The sequence below is a fragment of the Pristiophorus japonicus genome, chromosome 9, assembly GCF_044704955.1.
Source record: "Pristiophorus japonicus isolate sPriJap1 chromosome 9, sPriJap1.hap1, whole genome shotgun sequence".
Taxonomy (NCBI): domain Eukaryota; kingdom Metazoa; phylum Chordata; class Chondrichthyes; family Pristiophoridae; genus Pristiophorus; species Pristiophorus japonicus.
Genome location: NC_091985.1, coordinates 213,777,808 through 213,797,302, shown reverse-complemented (window position 1 = coordinate 213,797,302; position 19,495 = coordinate 213,777,808). Strand labels below are relative to the sequence as shown.

Below are 19,495 nucleotides of genomic sequence, written 5' to 3'. Positions count from 1 at the left end.
TGATGAGATAGCGGGACTGTCGGCAGAAGTAACAGCACTCTAGCGCGAAATGGGAACACTGTCGGGGCATATTAGGGAGGGAATGTCACAGGTAGTTGATACGCTTTTGAGGCGGATTAGGGAGGGGATATCGGAGGTAGCTGCTGCAGTATAGGAACACACCCAGGCTGTCATTGCCCCGCGGCAATTGACAGAATCAACTGCTGCCACTCCCATTCCAAACTCCAGACCAACCTCAGGCAGTGTGTCGGTTCATCCACAGGCCGAGGAAGAGCTGAAGAGACCCAAGTCGGGCCTTCCACATTGCTGTCTGTCCATCCCCACCAACAGGAAATGCACATTCCCCAAGATGCTCGAAAAAAACAGCTTGGTACCAGCAGGAGAATGCCTGCACCACCACCTCCAGCCAAGGGTGGAGTCAACAAGGGCAAGTCTTAGAATAAGGGGGAGGAGAGATGGCTGCAGCTAAAGTTTGTTTGCTGCTGTTGTTATTCTTATGTTATTGTTATTTAACTGATCTCAATTGAAAAGTTTTTTCTAAGTGATGTAAATTTACAAGTGATCTTAACTGAAAAGTTTAAAATTTGATACAAAAATATTTTTATTAAAGTTAAGTACAAGTGTAAACATTTTTAACGAATGTAATTCTTTTTTCAATTAAAGCAGAATCACTAACATTACTTCTTCAATTAACACAACACAACATTATGGAACATGTCCAAACAGTAAACATGGTCAATTATGAAACGTGCTGCTGAGCCTTCATGTAGCAAAGGGTTCAAGGATTAGCTGCTGACGGAAGGTTCGAGCAATAGTAAAAGGTGCACGGTACCCACCCCCACCGTCATCCTGGGGGTTGAGGTACTTGCATGGTTTCCTCCACCTCCTCCTCGTATCAGCCTGTTCGTCATCATCCTCATCCCCTCTCGCCTGAGGTGGCTCTTCTACTTCCAGTTGCTGTTGCCTCATGATGGCCAAGTTGTGCAGCATGCAGCACATGACAGTGAACTGACCGACAGTCTCAGGGACATATTACAGGTAACCTCCAGTGATCCAGGCATCGGAAACGCTGCTTCAGTATGCCAATGGTCCTTTCAATGACGCTGAACGTTGTTATGTGGGATATGTAGTGACGCTCGGCTTCTGTCCGGGTTATGCATGGGGTGGTGGGGTGAGGGTGATCAGGCAGGTGACGAGGCCGTACCCTTTGCCCCCAGCAGCCAGCTCTGCCCTTGTGGCTGCTGCTGAAAAATGGCAGATATAGCGCTCTCACGCAGCAGGAAGCTGCTCCCTGGGCATCTGGGCAACTGCCATGATGAGCTGGGTGTTCAGTGAGTGGAACCCTTTTCTGTTCCTGTACATCACGGAATCATCCAAAGGTGCTCGCAAGGTGATGTGTGTACAGTCAATGCAACCCTGTACCTTGGGGAAACCAGCAATCCTGGAGAAGCCCACAGCCCTGTCACGCATTGCCTGGGCGGTCATGGGAAACTTGATGTAGTCGTTCCTGCAGGCATACAGTGCAGCAGTCACCTGCTGAATGCAGATGTGTTGGATGTTGAGAGATGGAGCATACATTCCCAGTTGATGCCAGAGCCAGAGACATAGAAGGCAAGTGCTGCAGTAACCTTCACTTCTACAGGCTTCGAGGCTGCAGGTTTGCCTTGATTAATTCGCAGATCTGTTATGACCTTCCTTTCGAAAATGCAGCCTTCTGATGCAGTCTGCCTCACTCAGGTGCAGGTATAAATGCCTCTCTCTCTCTCTCTCTATACCCGATTTGGGTAAGGCCTCCTGGCCATCATCCGCCGTGCTCTCTGGTTCCTGATGTGATGCAGTCGTATCAATCGTCTCCTCTGCATCACCATGATGCAGAAGGCTATTACTAAGTAAGGCATTATTAATATTGCCCACATTATTTGTTCTAAGTTTGAAATGCAATGAAAATAGTAGCAGAAAGCACTCACACCTTCTTCCCTCTAAGATTGAAGCCCTAGTCATGGACCACACCCTGGTCTGCGCATGCACAACACGAGGCTCGGTTTCTACGGCGATGCAACGCTCACAAGGCAGACATTTGGGACACAAAATATACATTATAATAATGACTGGGGGCAATATTTAATATTTTTCATTGTTGCTGTGCAAAGAAATGTTTCTGTGCCGTCTCCGATGCTCACCGGGCTCGAGGCACACAGGGTCGGAACATCGGCCGGCAGCATCGATCCCTTGGTCGGACACAGGAGCTTAGGGCTCGGCTTCTACCCCTCGGGCTTCTTTTGAAGCTGAGTGCCAAGCTCCTGTGTCCGGCCAAGGGAGCGATGCTGCCGGCCGGCACTCTGAACCTCGAGCCCGGTGAGAAGAGGTTCAGTGGTGAGGTGGAACTTGGTCAAAAGTCACAATTTCCATTTAGACATTCAAATAAATGTAGTTTCTCCCTTTTCATTCTCCAAAAATGAACATGTATCATGCATTAATGCCTCCTTCACTCCCTCCAAAACCTCGGCTAAAAACAATGGCGTCTTATCTGCGCCGATTTTGTTATGTGACTGATTTTGTTAAAAGCCCAGAAGGTTTTTCAGCGCGGTCCAATACGTCATCTTAAAAGAAATCGTGGTTGGCCAAACTCGCTTAAATGGCAAGAAATGGTACAGCCGGCAGGTTACGCCCCCAGTGACATCAAAAAATCGTAGCATTTAAAAAAAAATCGTACCCAAGTGATTTACGATGGCGCAGAAACTTTGGGGAGATTTTAGTTTGCTCAAAAAAAACAGTGGACGTCAAAAAAACAGCACAGAATGGTGGGGAAAATTGAGCCCCAAGTTCTGACTCTGAGCTGCCCCAGGGAGGGCGCAATGTGAGATGTCCCTGTGGGGGTGCAGTATGTTCAGTATCTGGCCCTGAGCTGCCCCAGGGAGGGGGCAGTGTGTGATGTCCCTGTGGGGGTGCAGTATGTTCAGTGTCTGACCCTGAGCTGCCCTCATTCCGCCTGCTCTAGGGGGCAGTCACTCTCCTCTCAGTCAGAGTTAGTTGGAGGGACAGCGTCATCTACTGGACACCGGCGGTATTTCAAGGCACATCATCTCCGGCTCCATCCCAGAGAAATCCCAAACCAATCTGCAGATTCAATTCATTTTATCAATGGTTCAAGAACTTTTAGCTCTATTTGTTGCAGTTTTCAGTATTTGAAGAAAACCATTTAAACAGTGAAATATGGATGCAAACAAAATCAACATTATTTTTACCTGACCCTTTTCCCGTTGATTAATTGGTCAAATATCCAGAATATTAAACTCCAGTCCAGTTATAGGGGGAATCAGTATTTGCAGAAAGAAACCCCAACTGTCAGAATGGACACGATTCAGGCTGGAATAAAAGTAGAATCCAATCCTTCCAGTCACTTGTGAACTCGCTGGTGTGTCAGCAGGTTGGATGAGGTTGTGAATCCCTTCCCACACACGGAGCAGGTGAACGGTCTCTCCCCAGTGTGAATTCGCTGGTGTGTTAGCAGGTTAGATGAGGTTGTGAATCCCTTCCCACACATGGAGCAGGTGAACGGTCTCTCCCCAGTGTGAACTTGCTGGTGTGTTAGCAGGTTGGATGAGGTAGTGAATCCCTTCCCACACTCAGAGCAGGTGAACGGCCTCTCCCCAGTGTGAACTCGTTGGTGAGTTAGAAGGTTGGATAAACAAGCGAATCCCTTCCCACACTCAGAACAAGTGAATGGCCTCTCCCCAGTGTGAACTCGCTGGTGTATCAGCTGGTTGGATGAACAAGTGAAGCCCTCCCCACACTTGGAGCAGGTGAACGGCCTCTCCCCGGTGTGAACGCGCTGGTGTACCAGCAGGTTGCATTTCAAAGTGAATCCCTTCCCACACACTGAGCAGGTGAATGGCCGCTCCCCAGTGTGACTGCGCCGATGAACTACTAGATCAGACGGGTAATTGAATCTCTTTCCACAGTTCCCACATTCCCACGGTTTATCCGTGGTGCGAGTGTCCTTGTGTCTCTCCAGGTTGGATGATAAGTTGAAGCCTCGTCCACACACAGAACACGTGTACGGTTTCTCCCCGCTGTGAATGGTGCGATGTTTTTTCAGTCTGTGTAACTGGTTACAGCTCTTTCCACAGGCAGTGCACTGGAACACTCTCACTCGGGTGTGTGTGCTTTGATGCTTTTCCAGTCACACTGATGTTTGAAATCTGTTCCCACAGACAGAACAGACAAACATTTCTCCTTCAATATTCAAAGGCCGATGATATTCAGGTCCTGATGAATCAAGTGATTCAGTCAGATCTTGACATGATGTTTGGTTTGAGTTTCCTGTCTGCAAATGCTACCCTTCGAATACCCTGGAAAAGAAGTTTACAAAAATAATTACGTCAAGTACAGGACAGAAATTCAGAACAGACAATTCTAGATTCCATGGAACATTCTTTCCTCTCTTGTTCCTCCAGAACTGTAAATCCCTGTCCCATACACTCTCCGTACTCACTGTTCTGAAATTCGAACACATTGCACGTCTTAAGACAGCATATCCGCCACTCCCAGTTTTCACCACCAACTCTGTCTGGGTTCAGTTCTACACTCACTGGTTCCCCTCCCTCTCCTCCCCTGAAGGTGCTGACTGTGGCTGGGTTCGGTTCTACACTCACTGGTTCCCCTTCCTCTCCCTCCCCTGAAGGTGCTGACTCTGGCTGGGTTCAGTTCTACACTCACTGGTTCCCCTCCCTCCCCTGAAGGTGCTGACTCTGGCTGGGTTCTGTTCTACACTCACTGGTTCCCCTTCCTCTCCCTCCCCTGAAGGTGCTGACTCTGGCTGGGTTCAGTTCTACACTCACTGGTTCCCCTCCCTCCCCTGAAGGTGCTGACTCTGGCTGGGTTCTGTTCTACACTCACTGGTTCCCCCCCTCCCCTGAAGTCGGCATCTCAATGCCCGGCCCACAATTGTGACTGAATTACTGCCGATAAAAGGGAATTATTGATCTACATCACCATTAATCTATACCTATATATCCGACCAGAGTGAAGGAGGAATAGGAGGCAGCCGCTGCTGACGGGGTGATTTGGAGATTAGATTTAAAGGGAGGGAGTGCGAGTGAGATTGAGCCGAGCGAGGTAGCGGCTGGAGTCCAGCACAGCCGGAGAGAGGGCGATAAAGCCCCGAAGCTGCAAACACCGGTAGTTCAGGTTATTATTCCCAGTTTGCGGCGTACACCAATTGTTTATGAAGCCTCCCTGTCCATCTGTCGGACTGCAAGAGCAAGATTGATTATCAAAGATGTTATCTGGCTATTATGTAGGCCCTGAGCTGGCTAAACAGTAGGTTATGCTTAAAACTGCACATACGCATACAGCCACAACTTGACCACTCGTTGAAGGTATGCTTAAAACTGCACGTACACAAGATGACCACTCGTTGACCTCACGCGCAAGGGTGCAAGATAATCTAAGGTGAGTGACACTTGGAAGGAGGGAACAAATGGGTATTTGATCATGCGTTGGTACAACCAATCACGTCACTGTTAAGGTCTGTCCATGTGCTAAACCCTGTATAATTAAGGTGCAATTTGAACAGCTCATTGGAGGTCCTTTCTCAGGGGCTGAGAAGTGAGATGCTCCCCCTTCACATCTTGGAATTAAAGTCATTGAAACTTATCCAAGGTGTTCGTCTGTTGAATCTGGGCTTGTTGAGAGGAGAAGGGCGATTCTCCCCATCAACTGGCGTAGTTTTGCAGGATACAGTCTCGCTCGCCCGAAAATGATGTTGGAGTGAGTACGTTTTAAATACCACCTACAAGTTAGAGCTGTTACACTCTTTACGGGAAAGGAGGAAACCTGTAGAAAGAACAAATAAATGAGCCACGGGGAGGATGAAGACCAAGGAATAAGTATGACTTGGGGTATGAGTCGGCTCTAACACGGTCACAACTGGGGTGCAGTACTAACGAACAAGTATCGGTCAGGAGACGCGATGGAGGTACAAGAGTAGCCCACTAAGGGAAAGGTAGCCCCTTAGCAATCTTAGAAATGGCCGGCGAATATGACTGGGGACCCGAGGGATCTATAGGGAAAATGCTAGCAGATAAAAACATGAAACTAATTGAGGGAATGAAGAAAAAGGAATGGCAACCAGACGACTCACCGGAGAGGCAGGCAAAATGGTGGGAGTGCCAGCCAAGAAATAAAGGGGACCTGGCTCATATAGTAGTATTAGCTGCTATCGAGAACAAAATAAAGAGATGGAACGAAAGGGTCAGGTAATATAGGAAAGATGTGATTGCACTGGAAAGGGTGCAGAGGAGATTTACAAGAATGTTGCCTGGACTGGAGAATTTTGGCTGTGCAGAAAGCTTCGAGAGGCTGGGTCTCTTTTCTTTGGAATAGAGGAGGCCTGAGGGGAGACTTTATTGAGGTGTATAAAATTAGGTGGGGCCTAGATAGAGTGATAGGAAGATCCTGTTTCTTTTGGCAGAGAGGTCAACAACCAGAGAGCATAGGTTTAAAGTAACTGAAGGGAGGTTTAGAGGAGATGTGATAGGGATCAGAAATTGAAAATTGATTTAAGGAATAATGGATAAATAGTTATGACTGAATCAAAAGGAGAAAAGGGAAGATCATGTTTCTTCCTTACTGTTCGTGTTTTCCTTTGATGTTTCAGTAAAGTTTTAGAAAACATGTGCGATTGTTCCTTTGTTTGGCTGTGGCCCCTCCCCCTTTTCAAAGTGGCATTGGTAAGTTTAATATTGGAGTTACTGAGGTTAATTAACCTATTAAAAACCAGACTTTTATTATGGCCATGATCAAATTCTGGTTGATGTAAACTGTGTGAAGAGTCTTTAGTTCTGGACATAAGGCATTTCACATTAATGATTGGTATGGTTTAAAAAAAAATTCTGACCAATGTGTAACTGGGGAGAAAAGGATGAAATACTATTATGTGTAAAGATGTTTTTCTGAATGTTTATTTTGAGAATAAAAATGCAGAGACTTTATAAAAGTAACATTCTTAACTGGAGAGTTTAAACTGAAAAAGGCTGCAAGCTGAAGTCGACATTGATTAATGGTGTCTGTGTTTGTCAGCTTTCGAAACAAAGGAAGTTAACTCTTTCACAGGCAGCTGTGAACTGTTTTAACTCAGTGGGTGATACCTTTTGAATATTGGAAATCTTAATTTGAAGAGAATCACCAGAGATTCTGTGCGTTATTTTGTTTTAAGTAGATGACCATCGGAAAGAAGCGATGTTGTTTAAAGGGGTTAGTGGATTATTCCTGAGGGGTCAGGAGGGCACACCACTGTAACCGACTACATCTGAGAATAAATCTCAGAAGTGGGATTCGTCCTCTCCAGGGGAATGAGGAAGAAGGGATGCCGAATGGGATACCCCCACCTAATGAGGTACAGTATGATCCAAAGGGAAGTGGACAGGACACGGGAGCTGGAAAAATCTCCTCGGGTCCCAGATTTGGAACTACCTCCTGTCCACAGACATATCTCGCAAACCCCGCCAATCTCACAAAGTAGTAAGAGACATATCGTGAATGGTAGAAGTAAGGACAGACGAGGGTATAGGATAGGGGTACATTTACAGTGGCATGGTAATCATACCACTATAACCGTCCATTATATCAAGGACGGGAGCGCAGTTGTACAAGCAGTAGAGTTTTAAAAAAGACTCATCCAAAGTTTCCTTCTCCAACGAATAAACAGATTTGTGGGAAAAGCAAATTGTTCATCATAAACACATCCCAGGGCCAACGGTAATCTCAACTCAGGTGATATTGTACCATGATGTGCATCACAAAGTGGTACCTGTAATATTGAATCTTTGAACCCAGACCTATTGTTGAGTGTTAATTTTAAATACTCCATACAATAGGCGTCACGAATAGGATCTGAAGCGGGCGGCGGACACCAGATGATGGAAGCCATGTCAAAGGCGTGAATACGTTTAAATTACCATGCAGTTAGGACAAAGGGCAGAAATCTGTCTGATGTCAGTTGCCGGAGAGATCCGAATCTGCAGGTCTGGCCGAGACTTCAAGTAGTCAGCGGAAGATCCCAGGTGAAACAATTGCGATCGGTTATATAGAAGCGTGTCTGTGTAACGTTACGATTGATAATTGATAAGTTTGCAAGTAACGGTCTCACTCGTGAGGAATAAGTAAGGGATGTACCGCTGACAACCTATAGCCATGGGAAGTGAGAAACACGAGTGGGGACCAGGGATCCCTGACACGTTACCTAGCAGACAAAAATTTAAAACTAATTGAAAATGATTAAACAAAATTGGAACCAGACGACCCACCCGCTGAACAAAGAAAATGGTGGGAGTCGGAAAAGAAACAAAAAGGAGGAAACCCTCATTTTAATCACTCACGCGTATTATCAATTAAGTAAATAGACCAGGCTATTGACTGAGAAAATGATGAAATAAACTGATAGTAGATGTGACGAAGATAGCATCCATCAGGACACATAAAAAGGAACAACTGCCAGCAGTCCCCATCAATTAGAAACAGTGGGGTACACCCGAAGTCTGTTATAACTGCAACAGACTGACAAACATGGTGGAAATGTAGAGAGAGAGGCTCTTTGTAATGCAAGAAATGAGGGGTCGAAGTTAGTTGCTCCGGTGACTGTTTTTTTTTTAAAAAGCAGGAAGCAATTCTAAAAGGAGATGTTTAGTGGGAATCCAAACCATGAAGTGTAGGCATATAGCAGCAAAAAGTGCTAAAAACTACAGAGGCAGCAGATTATAAAATAAACATTAAATGGTACGACACTGAAAAGTGTAGAGGAACAAAGGGGCCTTGGAGTATAGGTCCACAAACCCCTGAAGCTAGCAGGCTAGGTAGATAAGGTGATTAAGAAGGCATATGGAATACTTGCCTTTATTAGTCGAGGTATGGAATACAGGAGCAGAGACGTCAGACTTGAACTGTAGAAAACTCGAGTTGGGTTACCACATTACAGGAAAGGGATGGGTAGATATGCCGCCCCGGATTTTAATGAAATTAAGGGCAACCCAAAACCGGACCACCGGATTCACGCCATTCAAACTAATGACAAGAAGGGCAATGAGATTACCTGAGGTTCTAGTGACAGGGAGTGATGGCGTCGGACCCTACCGGGACCCAGTAAGGAGATTTGTGATGGAATTATGTAAACAATTACATGATCTGAAGGCACACGCCAGGGATCAGCAAGTGATCAAGGACTTGGAAACTGGCACCAAGGAACAAAAGGCTCAGATACCACAGGTTGGGAGCAAGGTAATGGTAAAAATAAACCCCAAAAAGCCAGGATTCTCACCAAAATGGACAGGCCCTCACCAGGTAATAATGGTAAGCGATGTGTGCGTGGCAATAGATGGAACCGGACGGTGGAAACATTGGACAGTTAGAACATTGTGTAACATGAGACCCTAACTGACCGGTGACATGTTGTGTTTTATAGGACCTTAGTCCTAGTAGGAGGAATACTGGGTAACCCCATCTTATACCATGACCCAGCAGTAAGTTGCCCAGACAGCTATCAAGGAAATATTTCCACTACAAACTCAATCTTTTGCGGAAAATGCCAAAGGGGGCGACTTGAAGTGGAATGGACAAGCCTGGATAAAGGACACTCATGGCAGAACCAATCATGGACATGCATGAATAGCATGAATGCAAGGAAATCCATGCAAGTGTGTGTGGGTAAGATGTAACCTCACCAGGGAGGCAGAGGGGACTACCCCCATACCCATCAGGGAATCACAATGCGGTAATGGTTCCTTATAGAGAATGTTCGTGTGTAAGATAGAGATCCCAACCACCACAAAAGCCCCAACCACAACGACCCCAGAACCCCCAAGATGCCCAAACATGACACGGGGCAAGCGGAGGGTTAGTAATAAAAAGAACTGAAGACAAAATCCATTTCAGGGTACGCCAAAGGGTAATTACGGTATTATTAAATCTAACGAACATAACTGTTCCACTGTTTTGCGGTAAGAAAACTATAAGCTTATATAAAAACCTAACCCCCATGAGCCCTCGAGGGGCCCGAATCCAAGTTATGAAGTTCAGCATAAAAAAGCTGAACAAAAACGGGAAAGGCGGGAGGAGAAAGAGGGGAATATTAGAAATGGTGAGAGCAGGATATGCGGTGGGTGTTGCGACAGTTAATACAATAGATCTTCAAACAATAGAAGAGCAGGTCATCATCCTCACACAGACCTTAAAAGGACTGCTGGAAAGGGGAGATAAGAAGAAAATGCAGGCCCAGCTAGGGGATGGGGTGGAATGGGAAATGCGACAGGTTGCCCATACATTGCGGTACCATGCAAAAACAATAAATTTGGTAAACCAGGCTGGACAAACTATGAGTAAAAGAATGGCAGCCGAGATAGCTTGTGCAGGATATGGGGCTTGAATGCTCAATGCGGTAGAACATAACCTAGAACAACTCCAGAATGGAGGAGTGCCGGATTGGATAATCAATGATGTATTTGCTGAATGGGCAAGAATGATACCCAAGCCTGTGAGGCCCGGAGGAATAGCCATGCCTGGGTCCCTTAGAACAGGTGTGTAACCTGACATCAGAATATAATAGGGTTTGTGTTATCAATACCACAATACGACGTGACAAAGGGAAACACATTGTACCAAGTAAGCAATGTAGGAGAAATAAGAAATCAGACCCGTGTGAGGTATCACAAATTGCACCAGTACATAATTAAAAAGGGAAACAATACCAAAGGTATCTATATTAATGATTGTTACAAGAATAATCAAGTTGTTTTATGCTGAGAGCACCCAGACCTCGATAACAACGACTGTGGATATGGCCAAACAGAAGGATGTGTGTTGAGTGTCACACCGCTAACACTGGACTCTGAAACGACCTCAGCCTCACTAGAAAAGAGAGGATGGAGTGTGAGCACCACGGCAGTCAACATGACTGTGGGGGGAGTTACCCACTGCCCTATCACGACCACCGACTTCTGTTTTGCGCCAAAATTCGTCGTCGATATTCAGGGAGATATCATATATCCGGAATTGAAAGGAGAGTCCGTCAATGGGACGGTGGTGGACACTATCAAAGCAGGGTATAAAGGTTTCGAGGAACCACAAGGACGACATATACCCAGACTTAGTGAAGAACAAACTAAGTTGGAACAGGACATCCATGAACAACAGCAGAAGTACATCATCCTGATGAAGAAGATTGACAAACTCCAGAAGGACACTAAAGAAATGTTGGCAAACCAACCCTGGTATGCCAGGCTTTGGAACTTTGAACTAAACATGCAGGTACACCCCTGGATAAGAATAATAACCCATGTATTGGTGATTGTGCAATGTGTGGTTTTAATGGTTGAATTATGTTGGAGATGTAAACGACTGGCGAGGAAAGCTATAGCTCAGGCCCCCATAAAAGCCTTAGAAGAAACTAAACCTTTATTATCTAAGGAAAAATCTGTAAAACAGGTAAGTGGTGTGTAAAGGAAGAGATACGAGAAGCCATCCGTAAGCAAGGGCTTGGCCACCCAGACGGACGGATTAAGCTGACAATATCACTTCCCCTTTGGATGAAATAATGAGGGGATGGCACATTGGCCTATCTTGGAGTATATAGCCAAGGGCCAAAAAGGGGGATTGCAAGAGCAAGATTGATTATCAAAGATGTTTTCTGGCTATTATGTAGGCCCTGAGCTGGCTAAACAGAAGGTATGCTTAAAACTGCACGTACGTGTAGAGCCACAAGATGACCACTTGTTGAAGGTATGCTTAAAACTGCACATACACAAGATGGCCACTCGTTGACCTCGGGCTCAAGGGAGCAATATAATATAAGGCGAGTGACACTTGGAAGGAGGGAACAAATGGGTATTTGATCATGCGTTGGTACAACCAATCACGTCACTGTTAAGGTCTGTCCATGTGCTAAACCCTGCATAATTAAGGTGCAATTTGAACAACTCATTGGAGATCCTTTCTCAGGGGCTGAGAAGTGAGATGCTCCCCCTTCACATGTTGGAATTAAAGTCATTGAAACTTATCCAAGGTGTTCGTCTGTTGAATCCGGGCTTGTTAAGAGAGAAGAAGGGCGATTCTCCCCATCACGGACCATTAGTGCCCTCTGCTCCACCGGCCCGCAACCACCTCTCCTGCTACAGATAATCCACCGACAGCAACTCAAATATTCATTTCAAAACTAAAATCCGAGGTTCCTGTTTGTTTCATGCTGTCTTGTAGCTAATTACATCTGGAGAGAGCAGAGTGGGAAGGCTGAAGGGATTTGCAGTGATCAGGATCAAATTGCAACCGGAGCGAGTGTGTGCCGGTGTAAACAATAAATTGAGTAGAAAAGGACCTGTTTGATGGGACAATGTAGAGGGAGCTTACCTCTGTATTTGAAACTGGAAACTATATAGAAATTATATCTCTAAGTTGAAACTGGCACAGGACAGAATGTGGAGAGCTCCAGTTCATACAATCACAGGACAGAGAGTGGAGAGCATCAGTTCATACAATCACAGGACAGAGAGTGGAGAGCACCAGTTCATACAATCACAGGACAGAATGTGGAGAGCTCCAGTTCATACAATCACAGGACAGAGAGTGGAGAGCATCAGTTCATACAATCACAGGACAGAGAGTGGAGAGCATCAGTTCATACAATCACAGGACAGAGTGGAGAGCATCAGTTCATACAATCACAGGACAGAGAGTGGAGAGCTCCAGTTCATACAATCACAGGACAGAGAGTGGAGCTCCAGTTCATACAATCACAGGACAGAGAGTGGAGAGCATCAGTTCATACAATCACAGGACAGAGAGTGGAGAGCATCAGTTCATACAATCACAGGACAGAGAGTGGAGAGCACCAGTTCATACAATCACAGGACAGAGAGTGGAGCTCCAGTTCATACAATCACAGGACAGAGAGTGGAGAGCATCAGTTCATACAATCACATGACAGAGAGTGGAGAGCTCCAGTTCATACAATCACAGGACAGAGAGTGGAGAGCATCAGTTCATACAATCACAGGACAGAGAGTGGAGAGCTCCAGTTCATACAATCACAGGACAGAGAGTGGAGAGCACCAGTTCATACAATCACAGGACAGAGAGTGGAGAGCTCCAGTTCATACAATCACAGGACAGAGAGTGGAGAGCTCCAGTTCATACAATCACAGGACAGAGAGTGGAGAGCTCCAGTTCATACAATCACAGGACAGAGAGTGGAGAGCTCCAGTTCATACAATCACAGGACAGAAGTTGGATCAATGGTCTTTGGAATGATTACTTCTCATTGTGTCTTTTGATCTACCCGAGAATTGATTTACTGATTTAATGAGACAGCTAGAGACTGATTTAACTTTTCAATTATTCAAATTCTGATTTTAAGTTTACTTATAATTAATCTATATATTAATCAATTTTGTTTCAATATAATTGATCTTGATTATACTGATTGTGCTATTGTAGAATCCCTATTGTAGTATTCCCTATTCACTGTGTAAACTGAGTTTTTTCCTCCCAGTGTCCAATTGCTGCCATTTTGGCTGCCGCTTTGGACCCGAGCCATTCCCTTCTATTTCCACTTCCTTCTCCTGCCACCGTCCCAGGCTCGACTCCCTTTGAGACAAGCCTGCAGCTTCCCTCTGTGCTCCTCTTGGCATCTGCCGAAGGGCCCACCGAGGCACTCGTCGCTGTCTCCTCACGAGCAACAACCCCAACTGTCCCATCCTCCTCTCACTGACCTTGTCCCCAGCTTGCCTGGGGGGGGGGGGGCTGACCTTGCCAATCTCCTCCCATCCAACTCATCCCTCCAATCCCTGACCCTGTGGATGCTGGCAGTGGGTCAGCCATCATCGATCCTCTCTGCATCTCCTTGCAGAATGTCCGTTCACTTGCGGACAAGGCCCTTGCCATCCATGAGCTTATTGTGGGTGATAGACATCATGGCCCTGACGGAAAGTTGGCTGAGGGATGATGGCACATTACCTTTAAAGGAAGCCGCCCCTCCCGGCTATACCTTCCACTACTTGCCCCGCCCAGACCGCCGTGGTGGTGGTGTGGTTCATCATCAAATCACACCTTGGTCTGTCCCCCTACTCCTCCAGCACTTTCTCCTCCTTTGAACATCTCACCTTATTTAAAATTCTTGTTCTCCACCACCATCCCAAGTATGATTAAAATGTTATCGCGGATATATCCTCACTGCTCTCCTCCCTCAGCCTCTGCACCGAGTGACTTCTCATCCTCGGTGATTTCAACATCCATCTCAATCTCCTGAGTGCACTACCCTCCTGTCCTCCCTTAATCTCTCCCTCCATGTGAACTCCTCAACCCATACTCACAGCCTCCCCCTTGACCTTGCCATTTCTCGTGGCCTCGATATTCCTACCGTGTCAATTACAGATAAGGCCATCTCTGACCATTACCTTGTATCGCTCTCCACCCACATCCCCCGTCCCCCCACCCAAATCTACTTCCTTCTGCATCCTCCCCTGGAAAAAACTCTCTCCAAACTCTCTTATAGCTGCACTTATCAACTCCAAACTGTCCAGCCTTTGGCCCTCCTTTCACCATGACATTTCTGCAGCCACCGATCTGCTCACCCACACCCTCACTACCACCTTTGATGCCCTAGTCCCTATTATTACTCTCTCTCACCCTGGCCGTTCCCCCCGGTACAGCCCTTATCTGCGCTCCCTCAAGTCCAAGGGGCACAGACCTGATCGGATGTGGTGGACAAGTGGTTTAGGTCATTCACCTCCAGATCTGGCTCGACCACATAAAGCATTATCGGGTCCTACTCTTGTCTGCAAAAACTGCTCACTGTTTTAGGATTATTCTGAAATGCAAAGCTAATCCCCAGCTACTATTCTCTACTGCTAACCGTCTCCTTAAACCCCTCTCCCCTGTCTCCACCACACTCACCTCCAACAAGTGTGAGGAGCTCATGGACTTATTTGCCTCAAAGATTGAGACCATCCGATCGTCTGCCTCTTCCAGTTGTTCCCTTCCTTCCCCGAGCCCACGGTGGCAAAGTTCCTGAGGTGTCCCCTTGCCTTAGTTCTAAACTCGCATCTTTCTCTAGTTTCTCTCTGATCTCCCCTCTTGACCTCTCCACGCTCATCTTGTCCGTGAGACCCACTTCCTGCTCCCTTGACCCTATTCCCAATAAACTGCTGATCACACAACTTCCTGTTCTAGCTCCCATGTTATCTGACATTGCTAACGGTTCTCTCTCCTCAGGTACTGTCCCCTTCATGGTCGACAGAGCAGTAGTGAAAGCCACCCTCCTATATGCTTTAGAGACAGACAGCAGGCACCTCAAGGCACTGGAGAAGTACCAACGTTGCCTGCGCAAGATCCTGCAAATCCATTGGCAGGAAAGGCACACCATCAGTGTTCTCACTCAGGCCAACATCCCCAGCATCGAGGCATTGACCACACTCAATCAGCTCCGATGGATGAGCCACATTGTCCGCATGGCCGATACTGGACTCCGAAACAAGCGCTCGACTCAGAGCTTCGACACGGTAAGCAAACCCAGGTGGGCAGAGGAAACACTGCAAGGGCACCCTTAAAACTTCCTTGAAAAAGTGCAACATCCCCACTGACAACTGGGAATCCCTGGCCGAAGACCGCTCAAAGTGGAGGAGAAGCATCCGGGAAGGCGCCGAACACAGAGTCTCTTCACGGAAGACAAGCGCAAACAGCAGAAGGAGCGCACGGCAACCCAAGCACTCCACCCACCCGTCCCTTCAACCAACGTCCATTCAACCACCATCTGTCCCACCTGTGACAGAGACTGTAGGTCCCGCATTGGACTATCAGTCACACGAGAACTCATTAATGTGGAAGCAAGTCATCCTCGACTCCGAGGGACTGCCGAAGAACTGTCCACCTCTCCTTCAAATCTGCGGTCATCACCCCTCTCCTCAAAAACAACCTGACTCCACTGTGCTTGTTAGCTACTGCCCCATCTCTAACTCCCTTTCTTCTCCACAGTCGTTGAATGTGTTGTCTCCTCCCAAATTCAAGCCCATCTTTCCCAGAACTCCTCGTTTGAATCCCTTCAATCTGATTTCTGCCCTTGCCACAGTACTGAAACTGCTCTAATCAAAGTCACAAATGACAGTCTTTGTGACTGTGACAAAGGTAAATTATCCCTCCTCATCCTGTCTGCAGCCTTTGACACAGTTGACCACTCCATCCTCCTCCAACGCCTCTCCAACATCGTCCAGCTGGGTGTGACTGCACTCGCCTGGTTCCATTCCTATCTATCTAATCATAACCAGAAAATCTCCTGCAATGGCTTCCCTTCCCGACCCCGCATCAGTACCTCTGGTGTCCCCCAAGGATCTATCCTTGGTCCCTCCTATTTCTCATCCATATGCTGCCCCTTGTTGATGTCATCCGAAAACACGGAGTCAGGTTCCACGTGTACGCTGATGACACCCAGCTCTACCTCTCCACTACTTCTCTCGACCCCTCCATGGTCTCTAAATTGTCAGACTGCTTGTCCAACATCCAGTACTGGATGAGCAGAAATGTTCTTCAATTAAATATTGTGAAGACCGAAGCCATTGTCTATGGTCCATGCCACAAACTGCGTTCCCCAGCCACCGACACCATCCCTCTCCCTAGCATCTATCTGAGGCTAAACCAGACTGTTCGCAACCTAGGCATCATATTTGATCTTGAAATTAGCTTCTAGCAACATATCTGCAGCATATTTAAATCCATCTATTGCCACCTCTAATATTGCCTGCATCTGCCCCTGTCTCAGCTCATCTGCTGCTGAAACCCTCATCCATGCCTTTGTTACCTCTAGACTGGACTACTCCAACGCACTCCTGAATGGTCTCCCACATTCTACCCTACGTAATCTTGAGGTAATCCACAACTCGACTGCCCGTGTTTTAATTTGTATCAAGTCTCCGATCACTCATCACCTCCTTGCTCATGACCGACATTGGTTAAGCAACGCCTCGATTTCAAAATTCTCATCCTTGTTTAAAAATCCCTCCATGGCCTCACCCCTCCCTATCTCTAATCTCTTTCAGCCTCACAACACCACATGATGTCTGCATTCTTCAAAATCTGCCCTCTGGAGCATTTCTGATTAGAACTGTTCAACCATCGGCAGACGTGCCTTCAGCTGCCTGAGCCCTAAGCTCTGGAACCCCTCCCTAAACCTCTCCATCTCTGGACATTTCTTATCTCCTTTAAGACTCTCCATAAAACCTCCCTCTTTGACCAAGCTTTTAGTCATCTGCTGTAATATGTTGTTATGTGGCTCAGTGCCAAATTTATTTTTTGTCTTATATCACAGTTGTGAAGCACCTTGGGACATTATACTACGTTAAAAGCATTATATAAATAAAAGTTGTTGTTGTTGATAGCAATGGGAGCTCGTACAACCGGAGCTCCAATTATTATCAATGCGAATACTAGATGTTCATTGGTGGTCCAGGCCCACGTGATCCCAGGATACAAATACATACCTGGAAGAAATGTTCCTGTACGCTGCACTGCGAAACTAGGACTCCGACCGCAATCCTATGTTCCTCCAGGACCACCAGGTAATTTTGTTAAAAAAATTCCCGTCGGGGGCGTTCACCCAAAGGAAGCCTCCAACCACAATTTCCCCCCCAAAGAATGTGTTTCATTTCTCTGCCATTTCTTTATTCCCCAATATAATTTCTTCTGCCTCAGCCTGTAGGGGACCCACATTTACTTTTGTTAATCTTTTCCTTTTAAACATACGTATAGAAGCTTTTACAGTCTGTTTTTATGTCTGTTGCTAGTTTACTCTTATATTCTATTTTCCCTTTATCAGTTTCTTGGTCCTCCTTTGCTGAATTCTAAAATGCTCCCAATCCCCAGGCTTACTGCTCTTTTGGCAACATTATAACCCTGTTCCTTTGATCTAAAACTATCTTTAACTTCTCTCGTTAGCCACGATTGACCACCTTTCCTGTGGGGTTTGTGCGCCTCAAAGGAATGAATGTTTGTTGTAAATTATGTATTAATTCTTTAATGCGCACCATTGCTTATCTACCTTCATGCCTTTTAATGTAGTTTCCCAATCTACCTTAACCAACTCGCCCCTCATACCTAAAAAGATTGTTTGCTTAAATTTAAGATCCCAGTTTTGGATTTAACGAAACCACTTTCAAACTTAATGTAACATTCCATCATATTATGGTCATTCTTCCGTTACCAACACATCCCATGTACAAATAAACAAAATAAACAAGACTCACTGTTAAAAGTTGCTGTTGTTAATAATCACAAGTCACTTTTTACAAATCACTTTATGGCCTCGCCCCTCCCGATCTCGGGAATCTGTTGCAGCCCACAAGATGTCTGCGCTCCTCAAATTCTGCCCTTTTGACCATCCCTGATTATAATCGCTCCACCATCGGTGTCCGGCCCTTCAGCTGCCTGGGCCCCGAGCTCTGGAACTCCCTCCCTAAACCTCTCCGCCTCTTTCCTACTTTCAGACCCTCCTTTAAAACCTACCTCTTTGACGCAGCTTTTGGTCATCTGCCGCAATTTCTGCTTCTGTGGCTCGGTGACAAATATATGTGTTGTGTCCTGTAACACTGCTTTGAAGCGCCTTGGGACGTTTAAGACTCTCTATCAAGAAAAATTATTAATAATACTGTCGGAGTGAGGGATTGACTGAGCTGCGAGTCCAGCACAGGCGCACTGCGAGCAGTCCCACCCCTCAGCACCGACGCCATTTGTGACGTCACAGGCGATGTGGGCGGGGCTGTGACGTTTCCTGGTAACGGTTGAACGGCCGGAATCTTTGAAATCAGGAGCCACGTGACCCACGAGCTGCCCAGCGCTCCTTCATCACAGTGGGCGGGGCTCTGCGGTGCTGCCGGCTCCTATTAGTGAGAGTGGCTGGCAATCCGTTTCGTACAGCCAATAGACGGCCGGGAATTCGCTGAAGGTCATTAATTTATGAAGGAAGTCGCCCTGTCGCCCCAGTGCGCATGCTCGGTGCAGCCCTCCCCACCCCCCAGTCCCCGGATACGGCGCAGTTTGCTGGAACCAGCAGTTGGACAATGTGGGGAACCGGGGGCAGCGGGGAACCGGACTGATGGTGGGCGGCCGGGGCCGGGGCCGGGGCAGGGGCAGGGGCAGGGGCAGGGGCAGGGGCAGGGGCAGGGGCAGAGCGCTCGGCCGGCGGGCGGGGAGCGTGCGGTGAGTCTATGAGGGAAAACACCGAACAGCCCCGGAGCTCAGGGTTTGGCGACATGCGGGAGATAGACTGAAACTTCCAGTGAGCTCAGACAGTGTGTAACCCGGGGACCCAGTGAGCTCAGACAGTGTGTAACCCGGGGGCCCAGTGAGCTCAGACAGTGTGTAACCCGGGGGCCCAGTGAGCTCAGACAGTGTGTAACCCGGGGGCCCAGTGAGCTCAGACAGTGTGTAACCCGGGGGCCCAGTGAGCTCAGACAGTGTGTAA

General features: G+C 47.0%; 1 protein-coding gene, 1 long non-coding RNA gene and 1 pseudogene across 2 annotated transcripts in view; 2 read left to right on the top strand and 1 right to left on the bottom strand.

Moving 5' to 3' along the window:
* The window catches only part of LOC139273631 (zinc finger protein 239-like), a 75,219-nt gene extending 65,104 nt beyond the window's left edge, over window positions 1–10,115 (top strand). Inside the window, exons 7-8 of the mRNA XM_070890615.1 lie at window positions 7,881–8,066; window positions 9,461–10,115. The gene's annotated coding sequence lies outside the window, so the exon portion shown is untranslated. The remainder of the gene's footprint in view (window positions 1–7,880; window positions 8,067–9,460) is intronic.
* Window positions 1–19,495, top strand: part of LOC139274114 (zinc finger protein 585A-like) — a 452,513-nt pseudogene that overhangs the window by 22,197 nt on the left and 410,821 nt on the right.
* On the bottom strand, window positions 584–18,730 carry LOC139273689 (uncharacterized). Its single transcript, XR_011595294.1, has 2 exons — window positions 18,538–18,730; window positions 584–4,352 (listed from the first exon to the last, which is right to left on the bottom strand). It is a non-coding gene; the product is annotated as an uncharacterized lncRNA (long non-coding RNA).